The 27,843-nt window shown below is 41.8% G+C and overlaps 1 protein-coding gene across 1 annotated transcript in view; it reads right to left on the bottom strand.

The window, feature by feature from the left end:
- Positions 1-27,843, bottom strand: part of Ercc6l (ERCC excision repair 6 like, spindle assembly checkpoint helicase) — a 44,125-nt gene that overhangs the window by 3,938 nt on the left and 12,344 nt on the right. The gene's annotated exons all lie outside the window — the stretch shown is intronic.

The raw sequence follows: 27,843 nt of genomic DNA, 5'->3' as shown, positions 1-27,843 counted from the left end.
AGTTGGGCTTTTAACATCCTCAATTCAGGATGAGAAAGGTTAGCACAGAAGATGGTCCACATCTGTAATCCTAACACTTGGGAAAATAATTAAGGCTTCCAGGCCAGCCTGGGTAAGCATAGCAAGACCTTGTCTCCAAAGAAAAACAACATCAAAAGTAAAACTATACAAATGGCCAACAAACATATGAAAATATGTTCAATATCATTAGTCACTAGGGAAATGCAATTAAAAACTACAATGAGATTGCATCTCACTCCAGGTATAATTATCAAAAAAAATGAAAAGTAACAAATACTTGTGAGAATGTGAAGAAAAAGGAACCTTTAAAATGCAGTATAGATGTTCCTCAAAAAATTATAAATAGGAAGTGGCGCTGTGGCTCAAGCAGTAGAGTACTCGCCTTGAGCTGAAGAGCTAAGGGACAGCGCCCAGGCCCAGAGTTCAAGCCCCACGACCTACCAAAAAAAAAAAAAAAAAAGAAGAAGAAGAAGAAGAAAAAAAATATAAATAGACAGGTATGGTGGTTCACACCTGTAATCCTAGCTGCTTGGGAGACAGACGTTTTGCTTCTTTTTATGTGCTTTCCCCACGGTATAACCCCTGTTTTCACTGTATTTGATGTTGGTGCCCTGCAGCTTGGATACACATTTTTCTAATTTGGGGAGGGGAAGGGAAATAACAAAATGCTAAAATAAGGATACAGGTTTACCCATTGTAACAATGAGATATACAAGACACTATGTTGAAAACGAACTTTACAACTTGGGGAGGGAAGGAAGAGTTGGGGAGGTAGGGAGGATGGTAGGAAAAACAGAGGAGGAGGTAACAATGATTGATAGGAATGTACTGATTACCTTATTCAAGTAACTGTAACCCCTCTGTACACCATTGTTACAAAAAAAATTTTTTTTAAAAGATCACATTTGAAGGCTGGTTCCTGGTTAGTCCAGGAAAAAGTTTGTGAGACCTTATCTTAACCATGTATCCCAGCTGTGCAAGATGCTTAAATGGGTAATTTGCAGTCCAGGCTGGCTGGCCTAGATACACCTGAGTAAACTATTTCAAAAATAACCAAAGTTAGGTCAGGCATGGTGACACACCTATAATCCTAGCCATTTGAGAGGCTTGTGGTTCCAGGCCATCCCAGGCAGAAAAGTCTGTGAGACTTCATCTCAATGGAAGAAGCTGGACAATGTGATGCACACCTGTCATCTGAGCTATAGCAGTGGGAAGCAAAAAAATAGGCAGATAGTGGTTCAAGCACCCACCTGGGCAGGAAATAAGACCTTTTCTCAAAAAAGAAAAAAAGAGCCAGGCGCCAGTGGCTCACACCTGTAATCCTAACTACTCAGGAGGCTGAGATCTGAGGACTGCAGTTCAAAGCCAGCCTGGGCAGGAAAGACCTTGAGACTCTTGTCTCCAATAAACCACCAGAAAACTGGAAGTGGCGCTGTGGCTCAAGTGGTAGAGTACTAGCCTTGAGCTGAAGAGCTGAGGGACAGTGCCCAGGCCCAGAGTTCAAGCCCCACAACCAACACACACACACACACACACACACACACACACACACACACACACACACACACACACACACACACACACACACACACACACACACACACACACACACACACACACACACACACACACACACAGCACAAAAAAAGGACTGAAGATATGGCTGGAGAGAAGAATTCTTGCCTGGCACGTGCAAAATCCAGAGATCAAACCTCAGTTATGGCAAAAAAAAAAATTAAAAAATAGAAACATCCTATGATCTAGCAGTATCATTTCTGGGTATGTACAAAGTCAGTTTACCATAGGCACACCCCTGATTACCAAGGCACTACTTGTAATAGCTAAGTTAATCAGCCTAGTGCTCATCCACAGATGAATAATGCTGGGTGTTACTGGCTCATGGCTGTAATTTTGGAGGCGGATTGCAATCTGAGGATCACAGTTCGAAGTTAACCCAAGCAGGAAAGAAAGTCTGTGAGACTCATCTCCAAATAACCATCAAAAAGCCCAACGTCGAGCTGTGAGTCAAGTGGTAGAGCTCTACTCTTGAGAGAAAAAAAAGCTCAAGGACAGCACCTAGGCTCTGAGTTCAAACCTCAGGGCTGGCACGCACACAAGCACACACACACACACGAATAATGGAGCATGAAATCCTCTAACATTCAACAAAGTCAGAAACAGAAAGATAAGTAGTGCATGTTTCTCTCATGTGTAGAAACCAATCAAGAAGAAAAATGATATGAAAAAAAGGCTATTAGGGACTGGGAAGGGGCTAGAGGGACAATGTGGGGGACAGGGTAGAAGAATCAGGAGTGAACATGACCCTTACATGATATATACATTATCAAAATATTGGTGAATCCCAATGATCATTACAATATATATTAACTACAATTTCTTGTGCCAGTGCCAGAGCTTGAAATCATGGCTTTTTGCTCTCATTTGGCTTTTTCTACTTGCAACTGACACTCTACTACTTGTGCTACACCTCCAATCCAGTTCTATTTTTTGTTAGTTATTTGGAGAAAAGATTCTCTTGGACTTTTCTACCTTTGATGACTTTGAACCTGATATCTCAGCCTCACGAGATTACAGGTGTGAGCCACTGGTGCCTAGCAATAATTACCACATTTAAAAAGGCTAATATAAGAACATGAAAAGATATTCCATATCATAAGTCATCAGGGGAATGAATGCAAACCAAAACCACACGATATCTGCCTTTCATACCCACTAGGGTACCCACATACATATACACAAACATGTACTGGGGATTGAATTCAGGGCCTCCTCCTGTTAGGCAGATACTCTACACCTGAGTTATTTGGGGGGTAGAATCTCAACATATATTTTTTTGCCAGTCCTGAGGCTTGAACTCTGGGCCTGGGCACTGTCCCTGAGCTGCTTTTGCTCAAGGCTAGCAGTCTACCATTTGAGCCACAGTGCTACTTCCAGGTTTTTCTGTTTATGTGGTACTGAGGAATATAACCCAGGGCTTCATGCATGCTATATAAGCACTCTACCACAAAACCACAGTCCCAGCCCTCAACGTATTTTTTGCTTGGGCTAGTCTGGACCACAATCCCACTTACACCTCCTGCATAGCTGACATAACAAGTTCATGCCTCCATATCCAGTTTTTGTTGAGATGAAGTATTGCTAACTTTTTCCCCAGGCTGGCCTCCAACCAAAATCCTAACTTGATTCTCAAATAGCTTGTGCCACCATGGCCAACCCAGGAAGACTATATCAAAAAGTGAAAAAAAATGGGGTTAGGAATATACCTCAGTGGTAGAGTGCTTGCCCAGCATGTCATCAATTCCTAGTACCACCGAAAAGGTGAATAATTATTGTTCGTAAGGGCATAGAAAAATTTTCAACAATTGGTTGGAATGTAAAACAGTACAGCTTCTTTGGTAAAGTCTGGCAGTTCTTCCCAAAATCATACACAGATAAATAATTTGTGCACAGTAACTCTGGTACAGAAATATTCATAGCAGTACTTGGGAAACAATGCAAATGTCTTTCAGCTGATGAGGTAATAAGAAACGTGCTGTGTCCATATAACGGAATATCATGAAACCCTAATTCCCATTACAACTGGATGAACCTTTAAAACATTACGCCACCAGAGTTCAAGCCCCATAACCAACAAAAAATTAAATAAAATACAAAACATTATGCCAAAAGAAACAAGCCAGTCATAAAAGACCATATATTTTATGTATGAGTCTATCTAAATGAAATTTCTAAAACAAGCAAATTCATGGAGACAGAAGATAAACTGGTAGTTACCAAGGGCTGGAGGGGTTATGTACATGGCAAGGAATTCCTTTTCAGGTAATGTAAAATTAACTGTGGTGAAATATGCACAATTTGGAATATACCACAAATCACTGAATTTGTACTTGTACACTATAAATGGGCAAAATATATAGTATGTAGATTCAATAAAGCTGCTAACCAAAAACAAGTCTGCTGGCAAATACATGGCCTGTAATGCTTAAGCTGCTGAGCCTGGCATCCCAGGCTGCCCTCTCTAATGTAGCCAGCAACTGCTAACACCTTTGCCCCAAATTCTTTTTTTTTTTTTTTTTCCAGGTAAGGGGTAGGTTTATTCATAGTTCGGCTGGCACCAGGCCATCCTGGTCCTCCACGCAGTGGAGAAAGGCCTGGGAAAGAGAGCTGGGAGAGCTGGGAAAGAAAGAGAGATGGAAAAGAGAGAGAAAAGAGCTGGAAAAGAGCTAGAAAAGAGAGCCTCTGGGAAAGGTAGGGAAGAGAGAGCTGGGAAAGAGAAGAGAAGGAAAGAGCTGAGAAAGAGCTAGAGAGGGCATCTGGGCCTGGGCTAGGCCTTATCTAGGGTATGTGTGGAGAAAGGTGTGGATACATCAAATTCAGATGTGACCTCTTCCAGGTGTCCCAGTTGCCTAGGTAACACAGGTACTGGGTGGAGACTCTGCTGCGAGGAGGGTGGAGTCTGCTCGCCATCCAGGAGCTGACTTTACATTCCAGCCTTTTAATAATCATGAAATAGCGCTGGGATTCTCTCTGGCTACTTCCTGCTGACAAGGGGCGTCGACAATAGGGGTAAAAGGCTGGAATTTGGTCCCCTCCCAGAGAAGGCAGTGAGCAGCTGCTGTCTCTTGGTGGCGTGCGTCCTTAAATAAAGTCTGAAGAAGTCTCATGAGCATTGAGGGGCTGGAAATGTTGGTAGAAATGTCCCTAGCTACTTCTGACATATTTGCCCCAAATTCTTTTTTTTTTTTTTTTAATTTTCTTTTATTTTCTTTGAGAACATACTGTACAGAGGGGTTACAATTACATGGGCAGGATAATGCATACATTTCTTACCAAGCATTGCAGCCTCCTCCTTTGTTTACCCTTCACCTCCCTTCCCAGCCTCCCCCCTCCCCCCCACCCAATCATACCCCCCTCCCCCCCCCCCCCACCGACATTGTAAAGCTGGTTTTGACATGACATTTTGTACTTCTCATTGTTGCAACAGGTCCACCTGAATCCTTAAACGACTTGTTTGTCCCCATCTCCTCCACATGTTATACTGACATCAAATATAGTGAAAGCGGGGGTTACACTGTGGGGGAGGGACATACAAAGCAATAAAGAAATAATCTTATAAATGCGTTAGAAACACATGCATGAAAGAAACAAAAACATTAAAATACATATTTGAGGGTTCGTTTTCCTAACATCACATTATCTGACTTTTTCCGCTTGACTCATACCTATACTAGATATTGCAAATAAGGGAAACCATGGGACCTATGTTTCTTTGGGCCTGGCTTACTTCACTTAATATAATTTTTTCCAAACCTTTCCATTTCCTAACAAATGGGGAAATGTCATTCTTTCTGATGGAGGCATAGAATTCCATTGTGTATATATACCACATTTTCTTGATCCATTCATCTACTGAGGGGCATCTGGGTTGGTTCCATATCTTAGCTATGGTAGATAATGCTGCAATAAACATAGTTGTGCTGGTAGCTTTAGTGGTGGTCTTTTTTGTAAACATTAGGGTAAATGCCCAAAAGTGGGATTGCTGGGTCATAGGGGAGCTCTATGTGAAGTCTTTTGAGGAACCTCCATACTACTTTCCAAAGTGGTTGAACAAGTTTACATTCCCACCAACAATGAAGTAAGGTTCCTTTCTGTCCACATCCCCTCCAGCATCTGTTGTTGTTAGAGTTCTTGATTTTTGCCGTTCTAACTGGAGTGAGGTGATATCTCAATGTTGTTTTGATTTGCATTTCTTTTATGGCTAGGGATGTTGAACATTTCTTCATGTGTCTATTGGCCATCCTTCTTTCTTCTCCAGAGAAGCTTCTCTTTAAGTCTTTCGCCCACTTACTTATTGGGCAGTTGTTTCTTTGAGGATTTGTTGTTGGGTGGTTTAATTTTTTGAGTTCCAAGTATATTTTAGATATGAGACCCTTGTCCGTTGTATGGCTAGTAAAGATCTTCTCCTAATCCGTGGGCTTTCTATTGATCTTGCTAGCTATGTCATTTGCCCTGCAGAAGCTCTGCAACTTTATGCAATCCCATTTGTCCAACCTTTCTTTGATTTGTTGTGTTTCCGGGTCTCTATTCAGAAAATTTCGGCCTGAGCCAAGGAGACCTAGGGTTTCTCCTATTCCATCCTGTAATGTTTTCAGTGTCTGCTTTGAGTTCAAGGTCTTTGATCCATTTGGAGTTGATTCTGGCGCAGGGTGATATATAAGGATCTAGCTTTAGTTTTCTACATGTAGTTAACCAGTTTTGCCAGCACCATTTACTGAAGAGGCTGTCTGTCTTCCATTCTATTGTTTTAGCTCCCTTATCGAAGATTAGATGGCTATAGGTCTGTAGGTTCATTTCTGGGTTTTCAATTCTATTCCATTGGTCCTGAGGTCTGTTTTTAATGCCAATACCAAGCTGTTTTGATTACTATGGCTTTATAGTAGAGTTTGAAATTTGGTATTGATATTCCTCCAGCAGTGTTCTTTCTGTTGAGGAGCGTTTTTGCTATTCGGGGTCTTTTATTGTTCCATATGAATTTTTGGATTGCCTCTTCTATTTCCTTGAAGAATGAGGTTGGAATTTTGATAGGTATTGCGTTGAATTTGTAGATAGCCTTGGGAAGTATTGCCATTTTCACGATGTTAATCTTTCCAATCCAGGAGCATGGGAGGTTTTGCCATTTTTTAAGTTCTGTGTTGATTTCCTTTTTCAAGATTTTAAAGTTTTCATCATAGAGGTCCTTCACTTCTTTAGTTAATTCCTAGGTATTTTATTTTTTGTGGTTGCCCCAAATTCTTATTGCTGCCTGCCTCCTGTTAAGTTTCTACAGTTTCAAGTTTCTCAGTGTCCTTTAAGCCTAGGCTCACACTATCACTGTCTTCCTGGAATGTGCTCCCCTCCCTCCACCAAGCTAACCTCATTCTTTAACAGTGATTCTCAGGCTGGTGATGTAGCTCTGTAGAGTGCTTGTGTAGCATGCATGAGGTTCTCTGTCCCATCTTCAACATGGGAAAGGCAAAGGTTGGAAAAAAGTGATTCCCAATTTTTTTTAAATTGTGAAAATACCATACAGAGGGGTTACAATTACATGAGCAAGGTCATGAGTACATTACTTATCAAGCATTGTTGCCTCCTCCTTTGTTTCCCCTTCCCATCCCTTCCTATCCCCCTCTCCCGGCCCCCCTTCTCCTCCCCCGCGCCAAAGTTGTAAAGCTCGTTTTTCAACATAATGACTTGTACATCTCATTGTTGCAATGGGTCCACCTGTATCCCTATTTAAACAATTTGTTTTTTCCCTTCCCCTCCACAAATTATACCAACATCAAATACAGTGAAAGCAGAGGTTATACCGTGGAGGAGGGACATACAAAGCAACAAAGAAATCATCTTATAAATGTTAGAAACAATAACAAGAAAGAAAACACATTTGAGTCCTTATCTTGGAGTTCATTTCGCCTAACATCCACTTATCTGACTGTTTCTGCTTGTCTCAGACATATACTAGTTATTGCAAATAAGGGAAACCATTGGGACCTATGTTTCTTTGGGCCTGGCTTACTTCACTTAATATAATTTTTTCCAAGTCTTTCCATTTCCTAACAAAGAACTCTAATAACAACAGATGCTGGAGGGGATATGGACAGAAGGGAACCTTACTGCATTATTGGTGGGAGTGTAAACTTGTTCAACCACTTTGGAAAGTAGTATGGAGGTTCCTCAAAAGACTCCACATAGAGCTCCCCTATGACCCAGCAATCCCACTTTTGGGCATTTACTCAAATGATCACAAACAAGACCATACTAAAGCTAACAGCACAACTATGTTTATTGCAGCATTATTTACCATAGCTAAGATATGGAACCAACCCAGATGCCCCGCAGTAGATGAATGGATCGAGAAAATGTGGTATATATACACAATGGAATTCTATGCCTCCATCAGAAAGAATGGCATTGCCCCATTTGTTAGGAAATGGAAAGACTTGGAAAAAATTATATTAAGTGAAGTAAGCCAGGCCCAAAGAAACATAGGTCCCATAGTTTCCCTTATTTGCAATATCTAGTATATGTCTGAGTCAAGCAGAAAAGGTCAGATACGGTGATGTTAGAGAAATGAACCCTAAGATACGTATTCAAATGTTTCTTTTTCTTTCATGCGATTGTTTCTAACACATTTATAAGATTATTTCTTTGTTGCTTTGTATGTCCCTCCCCCACAGTATAACCCCTGCTTTCACTGTATTTGATGTCCGTATAATTTGTGGAGAGGAAGGGGGAAAACAAGTCGCTTAAATAGGGATACAGGTGGACCCATTGCAACAATAAGATGTACAAGTCGTTATGTCGAAAACGAACTTTACAACTTTGGGGGGGGGGGGAGCGGGGAAGATTGGGTGGGGGCACAGAGGGAGGATGGGAAGGGGAAACAAAGGAGGAGGCTACAATGCTTGATAAGAAATGTACTCATTATCTTGCCCATGTAATTGTAACCCCTCTGTATAGTATTTTCACAATAAAAAAAAAAGAAAATAACTAAAAGTGGCCGAGCACCAGTGGCTCACCCTGTAATCCTAGCTACTTAGGAGGCTGAGATCTGAGGATCGTGGTTCAAAGCCAGCCCGGCAGGAACGTCCATGAGACTCTTATCTCCAAATAACCACCTGAAAAGTGGAAGTGGCACTGTGGCTCAAGTGGTAGAGCACTCGCCTTGAGTTCAAGAGCTCAGGGTCAGCGCACAGGCCCAGAGTTCAAGACCTATGACCAACACAAAAAAATAACTAAAAGTAAAAAGGGTTGTGGGGCATGGCTGAAGTGGTAGAACACCTGCCTAGCTACTTTTCTTTGCTAGCATTGTTGCTGAGAAACAAGTTAATGAAAGAATTCTTTTGGTCCATCATGGCCAAGAGGGCCTAAATCTTTCAAGGAGACAATTCCTATTTGAACCATAACAGTACCCTACTCTTGTTATCATGTGATGTGTTTTTCCCCAAAACTCAAGTCTCCAGTATAATCCTGAGAAGAACACCTCGAAAATTCCAATTGAGGGATATCCTTGCAAATACCTGACTAGCTCTTCATAACAATCAAGGTCATCAAAATACAATGGAAGTCTAAGAAACTGTCATAAGCAAGGATAGCCAAGAGATAATGATGAAATACAATGCAGTGTCCTAGATAGGATGGTGGAAAAGAAGAGACATTAGATTAAAAACTAAGAAGAAGCCAGGCATCGGTTGCTCATGCCTGTAATCCTAGCTACTAGGAGGCTGAGATCCGGATCAAAGCCAGCCCGAGCAGGAAAGTCCGTGAAACTCTTATCTTCAATAAACCACCAGAAAACTGCAAGTGGTACTGTAGCTCAAGTGGTATAGTACTAGCCTTGAGCTGAAGAGCTGAGGGACAGAGCTCAGGCCCAGAGTTCAAGCCCCACAACCAACAACAACAACAAAAAAGAGCTCAGAGACAGCACCCAGGCCCTGAGGTCAAGCCCCACACTGATTTTTTAAAAAACTAAGAAGATTCAGCTGGGGACTGGGGGCTCATTCCTGTAATCATAGCTACACAGGAGGCTGAGATCTGAGAAATGCAGTTCAAAGCCAGCACGGGCAGGAAAGTCCATGAGACTCTTATTTCCAATAAACTTCCAAAAAACTAGAAATGGTGTTGTGGCTCAACTAGAACACTAGCTCTGAGCAAAAGAAGCTCAGGGACAGCACCTAGGCCCTGAATTCAAACTCCAGGACCAGCACAAAAAAATTAAGAAAATCAAATAAAGTAGCTTAATTTTTAAAACCATCTGTTGAGCCAGGCTCCAGTGGCTCATGCCTATAATCCTAGCTACTCAGGAGGCTGAGATCTGAGGATCATTGTTCAAAGCCAGCCCAGGTAGGAACAGACTTGTATCTCCAATTAACTACCAAAAAGCCAAAGTGGAGTTGTTGCTCAAGTGTTAGAGTGCCAGCTTTGACCCAAAAAAATAAACAAAACAAACAAAACACCATAACCATATGCAGGGATAGTGTGTAGGCCCTTAGTTCAAGTCCCAGTGCCAGAAAAAATATATTATGGTATACTGAGGGTTTGTCTATATAGATGTAAACCTTCAAAATGGCTCTAAGGATCAGGTATTCTAACAGATACTTGGTAGAAGTAAACTGAATGAACAGATAAAGGAAACAAAGAATGAGTTGGGATATAATTTGGAGCTATAGCACTTGCTAAGCATGGGTATAAGGCTCTGGGTTCCATCCTAGCACAAGGAGACAGAAAGAAAAGACCGCTAGCTCTAAATGTGTTATTCTATGCCGAAGACTGTAGAATTATGTTACATTCTCTGTTATGTGACCACTGGAGTCCTGTAAGTGCCAGGCTCTGAACCCCATTCTCCACATTTTAAAAAATGTTTTAATGACTGAACCTGAAATTGGATGCCTAGGGCATGGTTCTTTTTAAGAATAGTTTTTGCCACATATCAGTGACTCAGGCTTGTAATCCTAGCTATTTGGGAGACTGAGATCTGAAGATCCGGGTTTGAAAGTACCCCAGGTAGAATAATCTGTGAGACTACTTTCTCCCAATTAATCAGCAAAAAGCTGGAAGTGGAGCTGTAGCTCAAATAGTGGGAGAACACCATCCTTGAGTGAAAAAGCTAAGGGACAGTGCTCAGGCCCTGAGTTTAAGTCCCATTATTGGCACACAAAGGATAGTGTTAAAGGACATAGAAAAAGATCATATACAGGCTGGGTATCAGTGACTTATACATGTAATACTACCTACTCCATAGGCTGAGATATGAAGAATTGTGGTTTAAACCCAGTCAGGGAAGAAAAGTCTCTGAGATGCTAGCTCCATAATAACCACCCAAAAGCAAGCAGGGTAGTGTGGCTGAAGTGGTAGAGTGCCAACATAGCAAGCAAATCAGGAGACCTTGAGGTCTTCAGTTAAAACCACAGTACTGGTACAACCACACAAAAAGATATACAACTCCTGAAAGGAACACAATTATTAACAAGTGTACAGTTACCAACTCTCTAGGTATTAACCCTACCTAAAGTTCATTAAAAATCATCTCTGACCAGGTGCTGGTGGTTCACACCTGAAATCCTAGCTACTCAGGAGGCTGAGGTCTGAGGATCAAGGTTCAAAGCCAGTCTAGGCAGGAAAGTCCATGAGACTCTTATCTCCAATTAACCACCTAAGAACCAGAAGTGGAGATGTGGCTCAAGTGTTAGGGCATTGACCGTTAGTAGGAAAAAGCTAAGCAAGTGCATGAAGTCATGAGTTCAAACCTCAGTACCAATGTACGTACGTACATACACACACAAGCTCCCTCCTGTGACTGGTTATGTGCCTCACTTGCAGAGCACTTATCTAGCTAGCATGTATTAGGAGCCCTAGACTTCCCCTCAAAACAAATCATCACTGCCCCAAAGCTTTATTTCCCCAATATTAACATTTTAGAGCTGGGAGTGAGACACACACCTGTAATCCCAACATTTAGGAGGCAGAAGAAGAGTTGGAAGTTCCAAGCCAGCCTGGGTTATGTAGCAAAACCCCCATCAACAAAACAAAAATCTTCCTCAATCACAGCCTATTAACCTCTCAATAATCCCATCTCACCTACCACCCTTTGTAGCTGGCAGACACTTGGAGAAACCTTTTTCCTCCAGAGGAACTGCCAAGTTAAATGATAAGAAGATTTTCTATATGAGAAAGCATTCAATAAGTATTCCCATACCTAAGCCTCAAACAGCTAAGCCTCACTAAACACAGTGCTTGCAATTTCACGCCAGCTTAAACTGCAGACTAGTGCTAGATTTTCCTTGATGCTTGATGGAGGATCCTTTGGAACATTCCCCACAATGTTCTTCTCAAATGTAATTGGATAGAGAACTAGATGCCAGGACTTTGACCCAATAAAATTTTATTTGTCATATGCAAAGCAGTCAGCTGCTCTTTACTGTCCAATCTGGTCACCAGGCACTGGGCCTATACAGTGCTAGAAAGGCCTGACCATGCTCATCTCAGTGAACATGAGTGGGGATAGTCAGTTCCCATACCCTGACCTAGTTCCTAGATAAATCTTTGTCAAGTTCCCTTGTGAACACACCTGTAAATAAAATTGACATAACTAAGTTATGTGATTCTCAATTAAAACTAAAATCAATCATAAGATCAACATAAAACCTGCAGTTGGACTAAAGGACATGATTGGGAATAGATCCATTCATAGCCCCAATCAGGGCTAGGAGGATTTAGGGGGCCTCATTTCCAGGAATAGAAAATATTTTATCAGGAGCTGGGAAGGTAGCTCAGTGGTAGAGTGCTTGCCTTGCATGCAGAAAAAGTCAGAAGTGGCGCTGTGGCTCAAGTGGTAGAGTGCTAGCCTTGAGCTGAAGAGCTCAGGGACAGTGCCCAGGCCCAGAGTTCAAGCCCCACAACTGACAAAAAAAAAAAAAGAGAAAATATTTTATCATCAGGTGTGGATGGCTCATGCCTGTAATCCTAGCTACTCAGGAAATTAAAATCTGAGGATTGAGGCTTAAAGCCAGCCCAGGCAGAAAAGTCCATGAGACTCTTCTCCAATTTAACCACAAAAAGCTAGAAATGGAGGTGTGGCTCAAGTGGTAGAGTGCTAGCCTTGAGCACAAAAGCTCAGGGAAAGTGCCTAGGCCTAGAGTTCAAGCTCCAGGACTAATTAAAAAAAATACACATATTTTATCATAATCATTTATAATTACAAATTTATTATTAAATAATAGTGATTTCTGGAATAAGTTAAACATGATTTACATTTCAATCAGCAGATATTATTATTTAATAATTACCATTTCCCCTCTTGGCCCATTTGGTGTTTTCTTTAATATTTTGTTTTGGTGCCAGTCCTGGGGCTTGAATTCAGTGCCTGGGTGCTATCTCTGAGCTTTTGTGCTCAAGACTAGTGTTCTGTCACTTGAGCCACAGCTCCACTTCCAGCTTTTAAGGTTGTTAATTGGAGATAAAAGACTCACATACTTTCTAGCCTAGGTTGGCTTTGAACAGTGATCCTCAGATCTCAGCCTCCTGAAGAGCTAGGATTATAGGTTGAGCCACTGATGTTCAACTGGCCATTTTGTTCAAAACATACTTTATTTCTAACAGCTTAAAAGTGAAAATAAATCAAGAGCCCAGCCTGGGTTAATTGTTTCTGGTGTATTCATACAATAGACTACTATTATACAAAAATTACTATATGTATGAATACATACAAGAATATATACTTGTATGAATCTCAAAAAACATGCTGAGCAAAAAGAAGGTAGGCGTGAAAGAGTAGAGGCAGCCAGGTGCAGTGGCTCTCTCCTGTCATCCTAGATAGAGGGGAATTACAAACAGGACAATTGGAGTAGTCTAGTCATAAACATGAGACATTGTTCAAAAAATAACACAAGCAAAAAGAGCTGATGGCAAGGATCAAGTGGTAGAACACCTGATTGGGAAGTATAAGGCCCCGAGTTTAAACCCAATACAGCAAAAAAAAATAAGCAAACAAAAGAACCCCACCTGCTTTGCCCATAGATATCTGCCTCTCAGTTTAAGTCACACAAAACTGGCATTCATTCTGGAATTTGGCTTCTTAGCTAGCACTCTTAAGCAACTGTTCTCACCAGGGGCACCAACAGTCACCATATTGCCAAACTCAATGACTATTTCTTGGGCTTTTTCATTCCTTGGCCTTTCTGCATCGTTCATTCATTCATTCATTCATGGTATTGTTATATAATCCCTGCTGGCTTCAAACTTGCCATCTTCCTACTTTAGCCTCCTGAGTCCTATGATTCCAAGCATGCACTATCCTACCTGGTTTCTGCCCTATTTAAAATTACTTACCACCCCCTTGTCCTTGGGCTTAGTAAGTGGCACACACCACTCTCTCCTGGATTTTTCCTACCTCTCCAATCATTCCTTCTCAATCTGCATCTTGAATTCATCTCCTTCCACCTGTCCCCATATAAAATGTTGGTGTTTCCAATATTGTTGTGTTGTCAGTGCCCTTCCAACCTGATGTGTTTACTCCAGCAGCCTTTAGGTTGAATCATGTTCCCTAGAATTGCATTTGGACTAGAATCTATGGATGTGCCCTTATTTGGAAAATCTCATTTTCAGTTGTAATCAAATTAAGATGAGGTCATACTAAATGGGAAGAGGTAATCCAACATAAATTGTGTACTTAAAAGAGGCAGACTAGGACACAGAAACAAAGAGAATGCCATAAGAAAATGGGAGCAGGCAGAAGTATATATAAGCCCAAAAATGCTCCAAGGATTGTAGGTGTTCCAGAAGCTAGAAAGATGTATAGAACAGACTATCTCTTATAGCCTCCAAAAAGAAGCTATTCCCTGCTGATGCTTTGATTTAAAACATCTAGATTCTAATGAACCCCAAGATATGTATTCAAATGCTTTTTTCTTTCATGCGATTGTTTCTAACGCATTTATAAGATTATTTCTTTGTTGCTTTGTATGTCCCTCCCCCACAGTATAACCCTTGCTTTCACTGTATTTGATGTCCGTATAATTTGTGGAGGGGAAGGGGGAAAACAAGTCGTTTAAAAAAGGATACAGGTGGACCTGTTGCAACAATGAGAAGTACAAGTTGTTAAGTCGAAAATGAACTTTACAACTTTGGGGGTGGGGGGGTGGAGAGGATTGGGTGGGGGGCCAGTGGGAGGATGGGAAAGGATGGGAAGGGGAAACAAAGGAGGAGGCTACAATGCTTGATAAGAAATGTACTCATTATCTTGCCCATGTAATTGTAACCCCAATGTACAGTATTTTCACAATAAATAAATAAAAATTTTAAAAAAATCTAGATTCTATAACAATGACAGAATAAATTTGGGGGATTTAAAAATTATGATAGCTGGGCACCCACCGGCTCACGCCTGTAATTCTAGCTACTCAGGAGGCTGAGATCTGAGGATTGTGGTTCAAAGCCAGCCCAGGCAGGAAAGTCCTTGAGACTCTTATCTCTAATTATCCACCAGAAAACCTGAAGTGGTGCTGTAGAGTGCTCACCTTGAGCTGAAGAGCTCGCTCAGAGGCAGTGCCCGAGTTCAAGCCCCATGACCAAAAAAAAATTTATTATAATGCGTGCCAATATTGGGACTTGACCTCAGGGCCTTAATTTGTTCCTTAGCTTTTCTGTGTGTTCAAGGCTGGCACTCTACCACTTGAGCCATAACTCTGCTTCTGGCTTTTTGCAGGTTAATTGGAGATAAAGAGTCTCATGGGCTTTCCTGCTTGAGCTGGCTTCCTCAGATCTCAGCTACCTGAGTAGCTAGCAGGCATGAGCCATCAGCTCCCGGCTATTTCTGGCTTTTTGGTGTTTTATTGGAGATAAGAGTTTCACAGATTTTCCTACCCTATTTGGTGTTGAACTTTGATCCTAAGATCTCAAACTCCTCAGTAGCTATTACAGGCCACTAGTGCTCAGTACTTAACTATTTTGTTGGTGGTGGTGGTCGTGGGGCCTGAACTCTAGGCCTGGAGCCAGAAATGGAACTGTGGCTCAAGTGGTAGAGTGCTAGCCTTGAGAAAAAAATAAACAACCAAAAAGCAACTTAGTTCTGGCCCTTTGTGCCAGTCCCAGGACTGGCACAAAAAAAAAGATATTGCCGGGCGCTGGTGGCTCACGCCTGTAATCCTAGCTACTCAAGAGGCTGAGATCTGAGGATCATAGTTCAAAGCCAGACCAGACAGGAAACTCTATGTGACTCTTATCACCAATAAACCTCTAGAAAACCAGAAGTGGTGCTGTGGCCCAAGTGATAGAGTGCTCGCCTTGAGCTGAAAAGCGCAGAGAAAGTGCCCAGGCCCAGAGTTCAAGCTCCAAGACTGAAAAAAAAAAAAGATGTTAACTGCTAAGTATTTTAGATTTGCAAAACCAAATATTAGATAACCATAGTAATACCTCCTTAGCCTTACTTATACTGTGATGTTCCAGGAAAAAAAATAGAACAAGAGACACATATCCAGGAAAGATTTTAAAATGCTGCCCTAAGCCAGGCATGTTGGCTCAGCTAGCTGCTTGGAAGCTGAGATAAAGATGATGATGTTTTGAGGCAAGCCCAAGCAAAATGTTCACAAGACCCCCAACTCAACTATAACCTGGAAGCTGGTGTACAAACCTATCATCCCAGCTTCATGCTGAGACAATTGGCTAAGTTTAGCTCTGATCCAGCTTGGGCAAAAAAGTTAATGGCTGGACGTATGGCTCTTTAATAGAGTGCCTGCTTAACAAACATGAGGCCCCAATTTCACCTCAGTGACAGGTGAATGGCAGCTCATACCTGTAATTCTAGCTACTCAGGAGGCTGAGATCTGAGGATCTCCATTCAAAGCCTGTCCAGAAAAGTTTGCTATACTCCATTATTTATCAGCAAAAAAACTGAGGTGGAGATGTGGCTCCAGTGGCAGGCAGGGCGTACCAGCTGAGCAAGGGAGGCCCTGAGAGCAAACATATTACCACCTCCACCCAAAAAGTACAAGTTGGGTGTTGGTGGCTCATTCTATAATTTTAGCTACTCAGGAGGCTGAGATCTGAGAATCATGGTTCAAAGCCAGCCTGGGCAGGAAAGTCTGTGAGAATATTATCTCCAGTTAAGCACCAAAAAAGCCAGACATAGCACTGTGGCCCAAAGTGGTAGAGTGCTAGCCTTGGGAAAAAAAAGCCTTAGGACTGTCACCAAAATAAAAAAAAAGCACATAAGAATTTCCTTGAATAGATATAAGAAGGAATAGTTATATCAGAAAATTGACTTTTTATAATACTTACTGAAGTAACTATGTGAGCAATGATTATCAATGCATGAAAACATTGATAGGGAAAAGGATATTTAAAGGATGCTAAATTATCCCCAACATATTATTTCCTCATCCAAAGGAAATGTAGCTTTAAAAAGGAAGGATCAGACTGACCACTGAAGCCTGTAATCCACCTTAACATTTCTGAAAGCAGAAAAACCAGACATTATTTGCTTCCTAATATGATGCAAAAAGAATACAGATGAATTATTCCCGCCAAAGAAACTAAACCTTAATCTTCTCAAGCCTTTACATTTACATTACAGAAGACAAGAGAACCAGCTAAAGGCACTACAAAGAAGCCACCTGGCTAACCCATATCTTTCTTCATTAAAAGAGGATTAAAAAGGGCTAGAGTGTAGCTCAGCGGGGGAATGCTCACCTACCTTTTACCAGGCTTTGGGTTTGATGCCCAGAATGCCAAAAATATTGGAAAATAAATTTGTGTTAGTACCAGGGCTTCACCTCAGGATCTGAGTAGTGTCTCTTAGATTTTTCACTCAAGTCTCTATCACTTATGCCACAGCTCCACTTCTAGCTTTTTTGCTGGTTAATTGGAGCTAAAGAGTATCTTAGATTTGTCTGCTTGGGTTGGCTTTAAACCTCCAGCCTCATACTCCTAAATAGCTAGGTTTACAGACATGAGCCACCAGTGCCAAGCTAATATTTTAAAGGCTTAAAGGCTTAATGCCTACCAAGTGTAGCCTGTAACCCTAAACCTTCTATGAATCTTGATTTCATAAAAAATGATTTAAAAAACACACAGAAGTTTTTGTGGTACTAAGGTTTGAACTCAGCTTGCTAGGCAGGTGCTCTACAAGAGCCATGCCTCCAAATGTACCTATTTGAAAGCTTTTGAACATGGACTTTAACAACCTGGTAATCCACAGGGGGCAGACAGCTGGGGGTAGAAAGCAGCAGTGGCTATAGGAGTGCAGGACTGATAAGAAACTAGACTCTGTTAAACCAAAGTAGACATTTATAAGAACATAATGGAGAGAATATGACTGTGATGCCACGTATATATATTTGCTATCTTCAGATGGTTATCAATTTATTGTAAAAAGAGAAAGTGCACTAAGATCAGGCACTGGTGACTCATGCTTGTAATCCTAGCTACTCTCTCTCTCTCTCATACACACACACACACACACACACACACACACACACACACACACACACACACACACACACACACACACACACACACACACACACACACACACACACCATGTTTAATGGCTCAGGTTAGTCTACAGAGAACAAACTAATGAGGTCAATCTGAGAAAGATCCCTTCACATGTTCTTTTAAAGTTTGAGTGCAGTGAGGTCTCAAGAGGCAGGGATTGAGAGAATCACTTTGAGGGCCAGCCTTGGCAAAAAGTTAGCAAGATCCTAACTCAAATAAGCAGATAAAGCTAGGTGGCTTACACCAGTAATCCTAACTACTCAAAAGACTGAGATCTCAGGATCATGGTTCAAAGCCATCCTAGGCAGTAAAGCCCAAGAAACTCTAGCTAACTGCCCCAAAAAAGCCAAAAGTGGAGCTGTGGCTCAAGTGATGGAGCACTAGCCTTGAGCAAAAAAGCTCAGGGACAGCACCCAGGCCCTGAGTTCAAGCCCCAGGACCTGCATAAAAACAGCAGGTTAAAAACAATAAGCAGGGTGTGGTAGTGTACACCTGTTGTCCCAGATACACTGGAGGCCACGAATAGGAAGATTGTGGTCCAGGCCAACCCATGGCAAAAACCAGAGATCGTATAACTAAAGTACAAAAGATGTGGATTAGCCGGGCACCCGGTGGCTCACGCCTGTAATCCTAGCTACTCAGGAGGCTGAGATCTGAGGATCTCGCTTCAAAGCCACCCTAGACAGGAAAGTCTGTGAGACTCTTATCTCCAATAAACCACTAGAAAACTGGAAGTGGCACTGTGGCTTAAGTGGTAGAGTTCTCGCCTTGAGCTGAAGAGCTGAGAGCCAAGCCCAGAGTTCAAACCCCACGACTGACAAAAAAAAAAAAAAAAAGATGTGGATGTATGACTCAAATGGTAAGAAACCAGAGTTCAAACCCTAGTCCCAGCCCCCACAAAAAAGTATGCACATATTTTACTTACAGCAGCTCCAATATTTCCAAATTCTCAACTGCACCTAAAACTGCATCACAACTGCTGATAATTATACACTTTTTTTGCAGGTTCTGGGACTTGACTTCTAGACCTGGGCACTGTCCCTGAGCTTATTTTGGTCAAGGTAAGCACTCTACCACTTCAGCCACAGCTTTTTTGGGCCATTTATTAGAGATAAGAGTATCATGGAGCTCCTGCCCTAGCTGGCTTCGAACTGTGATCCTCACATCTCAGCCTCCTTAGTAGCTAGGATTATAGCTGTTGGCCACCAGTGCCAGGCTGTACACTTCTTAGATTGATAAATTGTAATGAACTTAAAGTTGTTTTTTAATATAAACTACATATATTAGATGATGTCAAGGAGTTAATTTTGTTAGGTGTGATGATACTTTATCTTCTATACAATAGTGGGTATCTGAACCCAGGGCCATAGTATATGCTAGGCAAGCACTCTACACCCATAGCCTTTTAGCTTTCCTTCTTTCTTTCTTTCTGTTTTTTTTTTTTTTGGTTGTTCATGGGGCTTGAACTCTGGGCCTGGGTACTGTCCCTGAGCTCTACAGCTCAAGGCAAGCACTCTATCACTTGAGCCACAGTGCCACTTCTGGTTTTCTGGTGGTTAACTAGAGATAACTGTCTCACTGACTTTCTTGATAGGGCTGGCTTTGAACCATGATCCTCAGATCTTAGCCTCCTGAGTAGCTAGGATTACAGGCATGAGCCACCAGCACCCAGCACATTTTGATTTTGAGCCAGACTTTCACTATCTTTAAATTGAAAGCTCTTCACACTAGTTCAATGAAAATTACATATATTTTTTAAAAATGAAGGTGGGCACCAGTGACTCATACCTATAATCCTAGCTACTCAGGAGGATAAGATATGAGGATCACAGCTTGAAGCCAGCCCAGGCCTGTGAGACTTTTATCTTCAATTAACCAAAAAGTCAGAAATAGAGCTGTGGCTCAAGTTGGAGGAGTGCCAGTCTTGCACAAAAAAGCTAAGGGACAGTGTCTAGGTACTGAGTTAAGCCCCCCAGGACCAGAACCAAGGAAAGAAAGGAAGAAAGTGAGAGTAAGAGGGAGAGAGACAGACAAAGAAAGAAAGAAAGAAAGAAAGAAAGAAAGAAAGAAAGAAAGAAAGAAAGAAAGAAAGAAAGAAAGAAGGAAGGAAGGAAGGAAGGAAGGAAAGAAAAGAAAGAAGGAAGGAGAGAGGGAAGGAGGGAGGGAGGGAGGGAGAGAGGGGGAAAAAGAAAAAAAGAAATGAAAAGTGGGGCTGGGACTGTGGCTTAGTGTGTCTAGCATGCATGAAGCCCTGGGTTTGATTCCTCAGTACCATATACATAGAAAACGCAGAAAGGGGCGCCTGAAGTAGTGCTGTGGCTAAAGTAGTAGAATGCTAGCCTTGAGAAAAGAAGCTCAGGGACAGTGCCCAGGCCCTGAGTTCAAGCCCCAGAACTCGCAAAAAAAAAAAAAAAGAAAAGAAAATTGATCTAATGATTTTTATCAAATATTATTAGCTGAGGAAAATAAAGATTGAGAAGTGCTGGACTTAACAATAGAAGTCATGGGGCTGGGAAGGTGGCTCAGTGGTAGAGCGCTTGCCTTGCATGCATGAGGCCATGGGTTTGATTCCCCAGCACCATATAAGCAAAAAGAAAAAAGCCGGAAGTGGCACTATGGCTCAAGTGGTAGAGCACTAGCCTTGAGCTGAAGAGCTGAGGGACAGTGCCCAGGCCCAGAGTTCAGGCCCCACGACTGGACCAAACAAACAAACAAACAAACAAACAAAAAACAATAGAAGTCATTGGTGACCTTGACAAAAGCAGTTTAATTACAGTGATAGGGGTAAAAACCTGATAGAAGTGAGTTCAAGAGGGCTGGGAAGGTGGCTCAGAGGTAGAGAGCTTGCCTTGCATGCCTGAGGCCCTGGGTTCGATTCCTCAGCACCACCAAGCAGGAAAAAAAAGCCGGAAGTGGTGCTGTGGCTCAAGTGGTAGAGCACTAGCCTTGAGCTGAAGAGCTGAAAGACAGCACCCAGGCCCAGAGTTCAGGCCCCACAACCGGACCCCCCCAAAAAAAAAAAAAAAGCTTTGAAACACCAAAATGACCCATTAGACCAAGTAAACCTTCATATTCTTTTTTTTTTTTTTTTTTTTTGGTCAGTCGTGAGGATTGAACTCAGGGCACTGTCCCTGAGGTCTTTTGCTCAAAGCTAGCACTCTATTACTTTGAGCCACAGCGCCACTTCTGGTTTTCTGGTGGTTACATGGAAATAAGAGTCTCATGACCTTTCCTGCCCAGGTAGACAGTGCTTGGCTATCATATTCAATTTTAAAGAGAGTATTTTGCTGAGATTACAAAAAACAGCATGTCTAACATTGCTTAAAAGAAAAAGGATCTTGCCAGGCACCAGTGGCTCACGCCTATAATCCTAGGGACTCAGGAGGCTGAGATCTGAGGATCATGGTTCAAAACCAACACGGGCAGGAAAGGCTGTGAAACTCTTCTCTCCAATAAACCACCAGAAAACCAGAAATGGCGCTGTGCCTCAAATGGTAGAGCACTAGCCTTGAGTTGAAGAGCTGAGGAGCAGTGTTCAGGCCTAGAATTCAAGCCCCGTGAATGACAAAAAAGAGAAAGAGAGAGAGAGAGAGAGAGAGAAGGAAGGAAGGAAAGAAAGAAGGAAGGAAGGAAGGAAGGAAAGAAAGAAAGAAAGAAAGAAAGAAAGAAAGAAAGAAAGAAAGAAAGAAAGAAAGAAAGAAAGAAAGAAAGAAAGAAAGAAAGGAAGGAAGGAAGGAAGGAAGAAAGAAAGGAAGGAAGGAAGGAAGGAAGGAGGGAGGGAAGGGAAGAAAGGAAGGGAAGGAAGGGAGGGAAGGAAGGAAGGGAAGGAAAGAAGGAGAGAGGGAGAGGGAGAGGGAGAGGGAGAGGGAAAAGGAGGGGGAGAGGGAGAGGGAGAAAGGATCTTGAAATATTGTAGATCTAATCCTAGTCCAAAAGAGATTGGGAATGTTTGCAGATAGCTAATATAGTATAAACCTCCCCAAGGTCTAGAATTAATTCACTTCACTTCACAATGCCATTTCTGTGGAGTAAAGATTACTACATTTGGGGGAAAACAAAGGAAGGGCGACATTGTCCAAAAAGAAATGTACTAATTACCTGACATAAAATGGTAACCCCTAGGTATATCGCCTTCATAATAACAATAAAATCATATTAAAAATATTTCTCGGGGCTGGGAAGGTGGCTCAGTGGTAGAGTGCTTGCCTTGCATGCATGAGGCCCTGGGTTCGATTCCTCAGCACCACATAAGCAAAAAGAAAAAAGTCGGAAGTGGCGCTGTGGCTCAAGTGGTAGAGCGCTAGACTTGAGCTGAAGAGCTGAGGGACAGCGCCCAGGCCCAGAGTTCAGGCCCCACGACCGGACCCCCCAAAAAAAAAACAAAAACAAAAATATTTCTCCCAAGGCTGGGAATGTGGCTTAGTGGTAGAGTGCTTGCCTAGGATGCATGAAATCCTGAGTTTGATTCTTCAGTACCAAATAAACAGAAAAGGTTAGAAGTAGCACTGTGACTCAAGTGGTAGAGTGCTAGCCTTGAGCAAAAGAAGCTCAGGGACAGTGCCCAGGCCCTGAATTCAAGTCCCAGGACTGGCAAAAAAGAAATGTACTCGGGGCTGGGAAGGTGGCTCAGTGGTAGAGTGCTTACCTTGCATGCCTGAGACCCTGGGTTCAATTCCTCAGCACCACATAAGCAAAAAAAAAAAAGACAGAAGTGGCGCTGTGACTCAAGTGGTAGAGCGCTGAAGAGCTGAGGGACAGCGCCCAGGCCCAGAGTTCAGGCCCACAACCGGACTCAAAAAAAAAAAAAAAAAGAAGTGAGTTCAAGAGAAGCTTGGAAAAAAGGAATTGGAAATGACAAATATGTATTTAGAACTTTTATTTAAAGGGAGGATAAAGCATGGAGTAATAATTGGAGGAAAACATAAGGTCAATAGAGTTTTGGGGAACTGGGGTTGTGTTTGCCTAGCATACATAAGGCCCTGGGTTTGTTCCCCAGAACTACAAAATAAAAATTAAAAGATTATTTTCTTAGTAATGAAAAAAATACTTCTAGATCAAAGTCTTTGTATCATAGGGTGACAAGGGTGGGATGTTTTGCACCAATAGAAGAGTTATGACTTAAGTAGGAGCATGAAGAATTCATCCATACTAACAAGACAGAAAATTCAGTGGGAACAATTCTGGGAGATGGGTGGCTCTGTTCTCCCATAGCTTGTGGAATTTCTCTTCCTATTCTCTTCTAGTGAAACTGGAAGCAGGGTCCCAGCATCAGACATAAAGAAGGTGTTGAGGGTTTGAAAAAGCAAGAAGATATGAAACATGCTTCTTGTAGAGTGGACAAATAAATACACTGGAGAAATGTAAAATTATTGCCAAGTATTAAGAATCTGTTTAATATTAATAATCATGGATTCCAAGCAAGGGCAGTTAGCTGTTTCTTCAACCACTTCTATTTATTTAAGCCAAACATGGATTTCTGAAAGTGAATTAATTCCTTATTGCTATTATTGATATAGTAATACAAGTATGTCACTACAGGGATATACACACATATATAATACATATATGTGTGTGTGTGTGTATGGAATATCAAAATGAGCCCCCAAGTATAATATATAATACATATATGGAATATCAAAATAAGCCCCCTTGTATAACTAATATTTACTAATAAAAGTAATATTAAGCTGGGTACCAGTGGTTTATGCATATAACCCTTGCTTCTTATAAGGCAGAGACCTGAGGATCATGGTTTACAGCCAGCCCAGGCAGGAAAGTCTGTTAAGAACTTATCTCCAATTAACCAGGGGAAAAAAGCTAGAAATGGAACTGTGGTTCACATGATACAGTACCAGCCTTGAGTGAAAAAAAGATCAGGGACAGTGCTCAGGCCCTGAGTTCAAACCCAAGAAAGGCAATAACAACAACAATAGTAATAAATAATATTAACAACAATAATACTGCTGTCTCATATCTCATCTCTCTGATCTTTTCTGTACCCCTCTTCTACTTTTAAAGGACTCTAGCAACTACCTTGAAAAATCTCCCCATTTTGGTGTCAGCTGAATAGCAACCTTAATTCCATCTTGGACCTTAAATCTTGTTTTCCGTATAAAGTTACATTCACAGGTTTAAGAAAATAGTATGGTGATATCTGCTGGAAAAACAATATGCTCCCTACCGGATAAAGCAAGAAAAATGAAGTGGAGAGAGAGAGAGAGAGAGAGAGAGAGAGAGAGAGAGAGAGAGAGAGAGAGAGAGAGAGAGTGTGTGTGTGTGTGTTAGGTGGGAAGTGAGGACCTGAGTTGGGAAGCAACAGTGAAAAGACTCAATCAATAGCCTAGAGCATCCAGTGACATGAAAGGGTGTTGTAAATGACATCCTAAAGAAAGTAAAGTGATTAGAGAGTAGAATGCTGCATATTGAGATAATGGAGGTGTAATTAAGGTGATTCCAAACAGAAAGATGGTGAATAATTTCAAAACACATGTATGAAAGATGGCATAAAAAAATCTCAATTATAGCTGTTGATCAATACATGGTTGAAGAGACCAGAAAAGAAAAAGCTATAGTGAAGCACATCTGACATACCATGGTGAAATACTCTTTAGTACAATTACTATACACTTAAAAGGAATGTCAGGAAAGGAAAACTGGCTCTCCTAGGAGGGCAGAATCCATGGGAGGAGTAAGGTTAGTTGAAAGGTGAGGGTGAAAGAAGATGAATATAGTTGAAGCAGTTTATTTGCATGTTTGAAATAGAACAATGAGGGGTTAGGAAGGTGGCTCAGTGGTAGAGTGCTTGCCTTGCATGCATGAGGCCCTGGGTTTGATTCCTCAACACCAGATAAGCACAAAAAGCAGCCCGAAGTGGCGCTGTGGCTCAAGTGGTAGAGCTCTAGCCTTGAGCTGAAGAGCTGAGGGACAACGCCCAGGCCCAGAGTTCAGGCCCCATGACTGACAAAAAATATAAATAAATAAAATAGAACAATTAAGCCTGTTAAAATTGGTTTAGAAGGGGGAGGAGATAAGGGTGATAGAGGTTGATATGGATACATTATATGCATATATGAAAATGTCACAATGAATTCCCCCTTTGTATAATGTATATCAACCTTAATAATTGTGTTAAAAAAGTGATTCTGTTACTATTGCTTGACCACTGTTCACAGACTGTTAGCGTCATTAGATTGACAAACACCTAAATCAATATTAAGTATCTATCTCATCGGACTCTTGTAAGCATACAGATTCTGATTCAGGACGTCTTTTTTTTTTTTGCTAGTTCTGGGGCTTGAACTCAGGGCCTGGGCACTGTCCCTTAGCTTAATTTGCCATTCTTCCACTTGAGCCACAACACCACTTCTGGCTTTTTCTATGTATATGGGACTGAGGAATCAAACTCAGGGCTTCATGTTAGGTAAGCACTCTACCACTGAGCCACCTTCCCAGCGTACCTACATCATTACTAAAACATACCTCTAAATATTCCTAAGGACAATTAGATCCTAAAGGTTCTGACCTAATAGTTTAATCCAATGATAGATTCAAAATCTGAAGAGCTCCAGGTTCTCATGGCTCATGCGCCAGGTTCTCATGGCTCATGCCCGTAATCCTAGCTACTCAGGCGACTGAGATCTGAGGATCACAGTTCAAAGCCAGTCCATGCAGGAAAGTCCATGAGACTCTTTATCTCCAATAAACTGCCAGAAAACTGGAAGTGGCGCTGTGGCTCAAGTGGTAGAGCGCAGGCCTTGAGCTGAAGAGTTGAGGGACAGCGCCCAGGCCCCGAGTTCAAGCCCCATGAGCGACAAAAAAAAAAAAAATCTAAAGAGAATTTTGGAAGGTGACAGAACTGTGGAAGGTGAGGCCTGGCTGAAGGTGGCATGTCACTGTCACTGGACATACATCTTTAGAAGCTGTATCTTGCCCTTGCTCCTTGTCACTACTTTATTCTTTTTTTTGGGGGGGGGGGGCGGTAGTGGGGCCTGAACTCTGGGCCTGGGCTCTGTCCTCAGCTCTTCAGCTCAAGGCTAGCGCTCTACCACTTGAGCCACAGCGCCACTTCCGGCTTTTTTCTTTTTGCTTATGTGGTGCTGAGGAATCAAACCCAGGGCCTCAGGCATGCAAGGCAAGCGCTCTACCACTGAGCCACCTTCCCAGCCCTTTATTCTTTTTTATCCTCCATGTGAATTGCCCTCTCCTCCACTATGAATGAAACCTCTGTAAAAAAAAAAGTTGAGCAACAAAAAATTAAGCTCTTAAAGAAGTAACAACACAATTGATAAATGGGATAAAGCCAGACTTCTCAGAAGAATGGTCAATAGACACATGAAGAAATGTTCAACATCTCTGGCCATATCTGTCTTTGGGAGGAGAGTAAAGGGGCACAGACATGGAGGGACAAAGGCTGAACAAATGCAGCAGTGATATTCACTAGATACTATGTTGAAAATAAACAGTAGTACCTGTGAATGGGGACAGGAAGGAAAAACTGGGAGAGAGCAAGAGAAGGGGTGACAGTGTTAAAAAAGAAATGTATTCTTTATCTGACTTATATAACCATAACTCCTCTGTATGTTATCTTTACAATAACAATAAATATTTTTATTTATTTATTTATTTATTTTTTGGGTCCAGTCATGGGGCCTGAACTCTGGGCCTGGGCGTTGTCCCTCAGCTCTTCAGCTCAAGGCTAGAGCTCTACCACTTGAGCCACAGCACCACTTCCGGCTTTTTCCTTTTTGCTTATGTGGTGCTGAGGAATCGAACCCAGGGCCTCAGGCATGCAAGGCAAGCGCTCTACCACTGAGCCATCTTCCCAGCCCCTACAATAAATATTTTTAAAAGAGAAAAAAATGTTGAGCAAATAAATCCTTACTCCATTAAGTCGTATGTTAGTTATGTTATCACAAATAAGTCTAACATGACTACTAACAGCTTTTAAAGTTCCACCATTCCCACTTTGCTTATTAGTAAGCTAAAAATATATCTGAAATGCTTCCTTCCTTGGCACCTGAGGGCAACTCAAACCATTAAAGTTTCAGCCCCTGCACAAGAAACCTTATCATAACACTACTTACATCTTTTCCCTACACTCAAGCAGTTTTCACATCAGATCCAGAAACTTGCCTCACTTTCCCCAGAAAATCTCAATACATGTGTAAAAAACACTTTTATATCTTCTTGGTTCTATGTATGTAAGATTAGCAATCTTGACATCTGAGCTAAACTTTTTGTGGGAGGAAGTCTTGTCTGAGTCTGTTTTCTATTGTCATAACAAAACAACTGAGGCTGGGTTAATTTATATACGCAGAAGGTTTACTTAGGGCTGAGAATGTGGCTTAGTGGTAGAGTGCTTGCCTACCATGCATGAAGCCCTTGATTTGATTCCTCAGTACCACATAAACAGAAAAAGCCAGAAGTGGCGCTGTGGCTCAAGTGAAAGAGTGCTAGCCTTGAGCAAAGAAAGCTAAGAGACAGTGCCCACGCCCTGAGTTCAAGCCTCAGGACTGGAAAAAAAAAAGGCTTACTTAGACTCACAGTTCTAAAAGTTCAAGAGCATACTGCAGTACCTACATGCTCAATTTCTGGTGAGGACAACATGTTGCTCTATGCCTGACAGAAAAGTACAAAGGGGAATGAGGTACAGAGAGAGGGGACAAAAGGAGTTGTTCTGATAGTAAATACCCCTCAAAAACTATGTGTTAGCCGGGTTCCGGTGGCTCACACCTGTAATCCTAGCTACTCAGGAGGCTGAGATCTGAGGAT

Source organism: Dipodomys spectabilis, unplaced genomic scaffold (genome assembly GCF_019054845.1).
Source record: "Dipodomys spectabilis isolate Male_0828 unplaced genomic scaffold, ASM1905484v1 ptg000176l, whole genome shotgun sequence".
In the NCBI taxonomy this organism is placed as follows: Eukaryota; Metazoa; Chordata; class Mammalia; order Rodentia; family Heteromyidae; genus Dipodomys; species Dipodomys spectabilis.
Note: the sequence above shows the minus strand (reverse complement) of the source record. Positions and strands in the feature narration are given on the sequence as shown.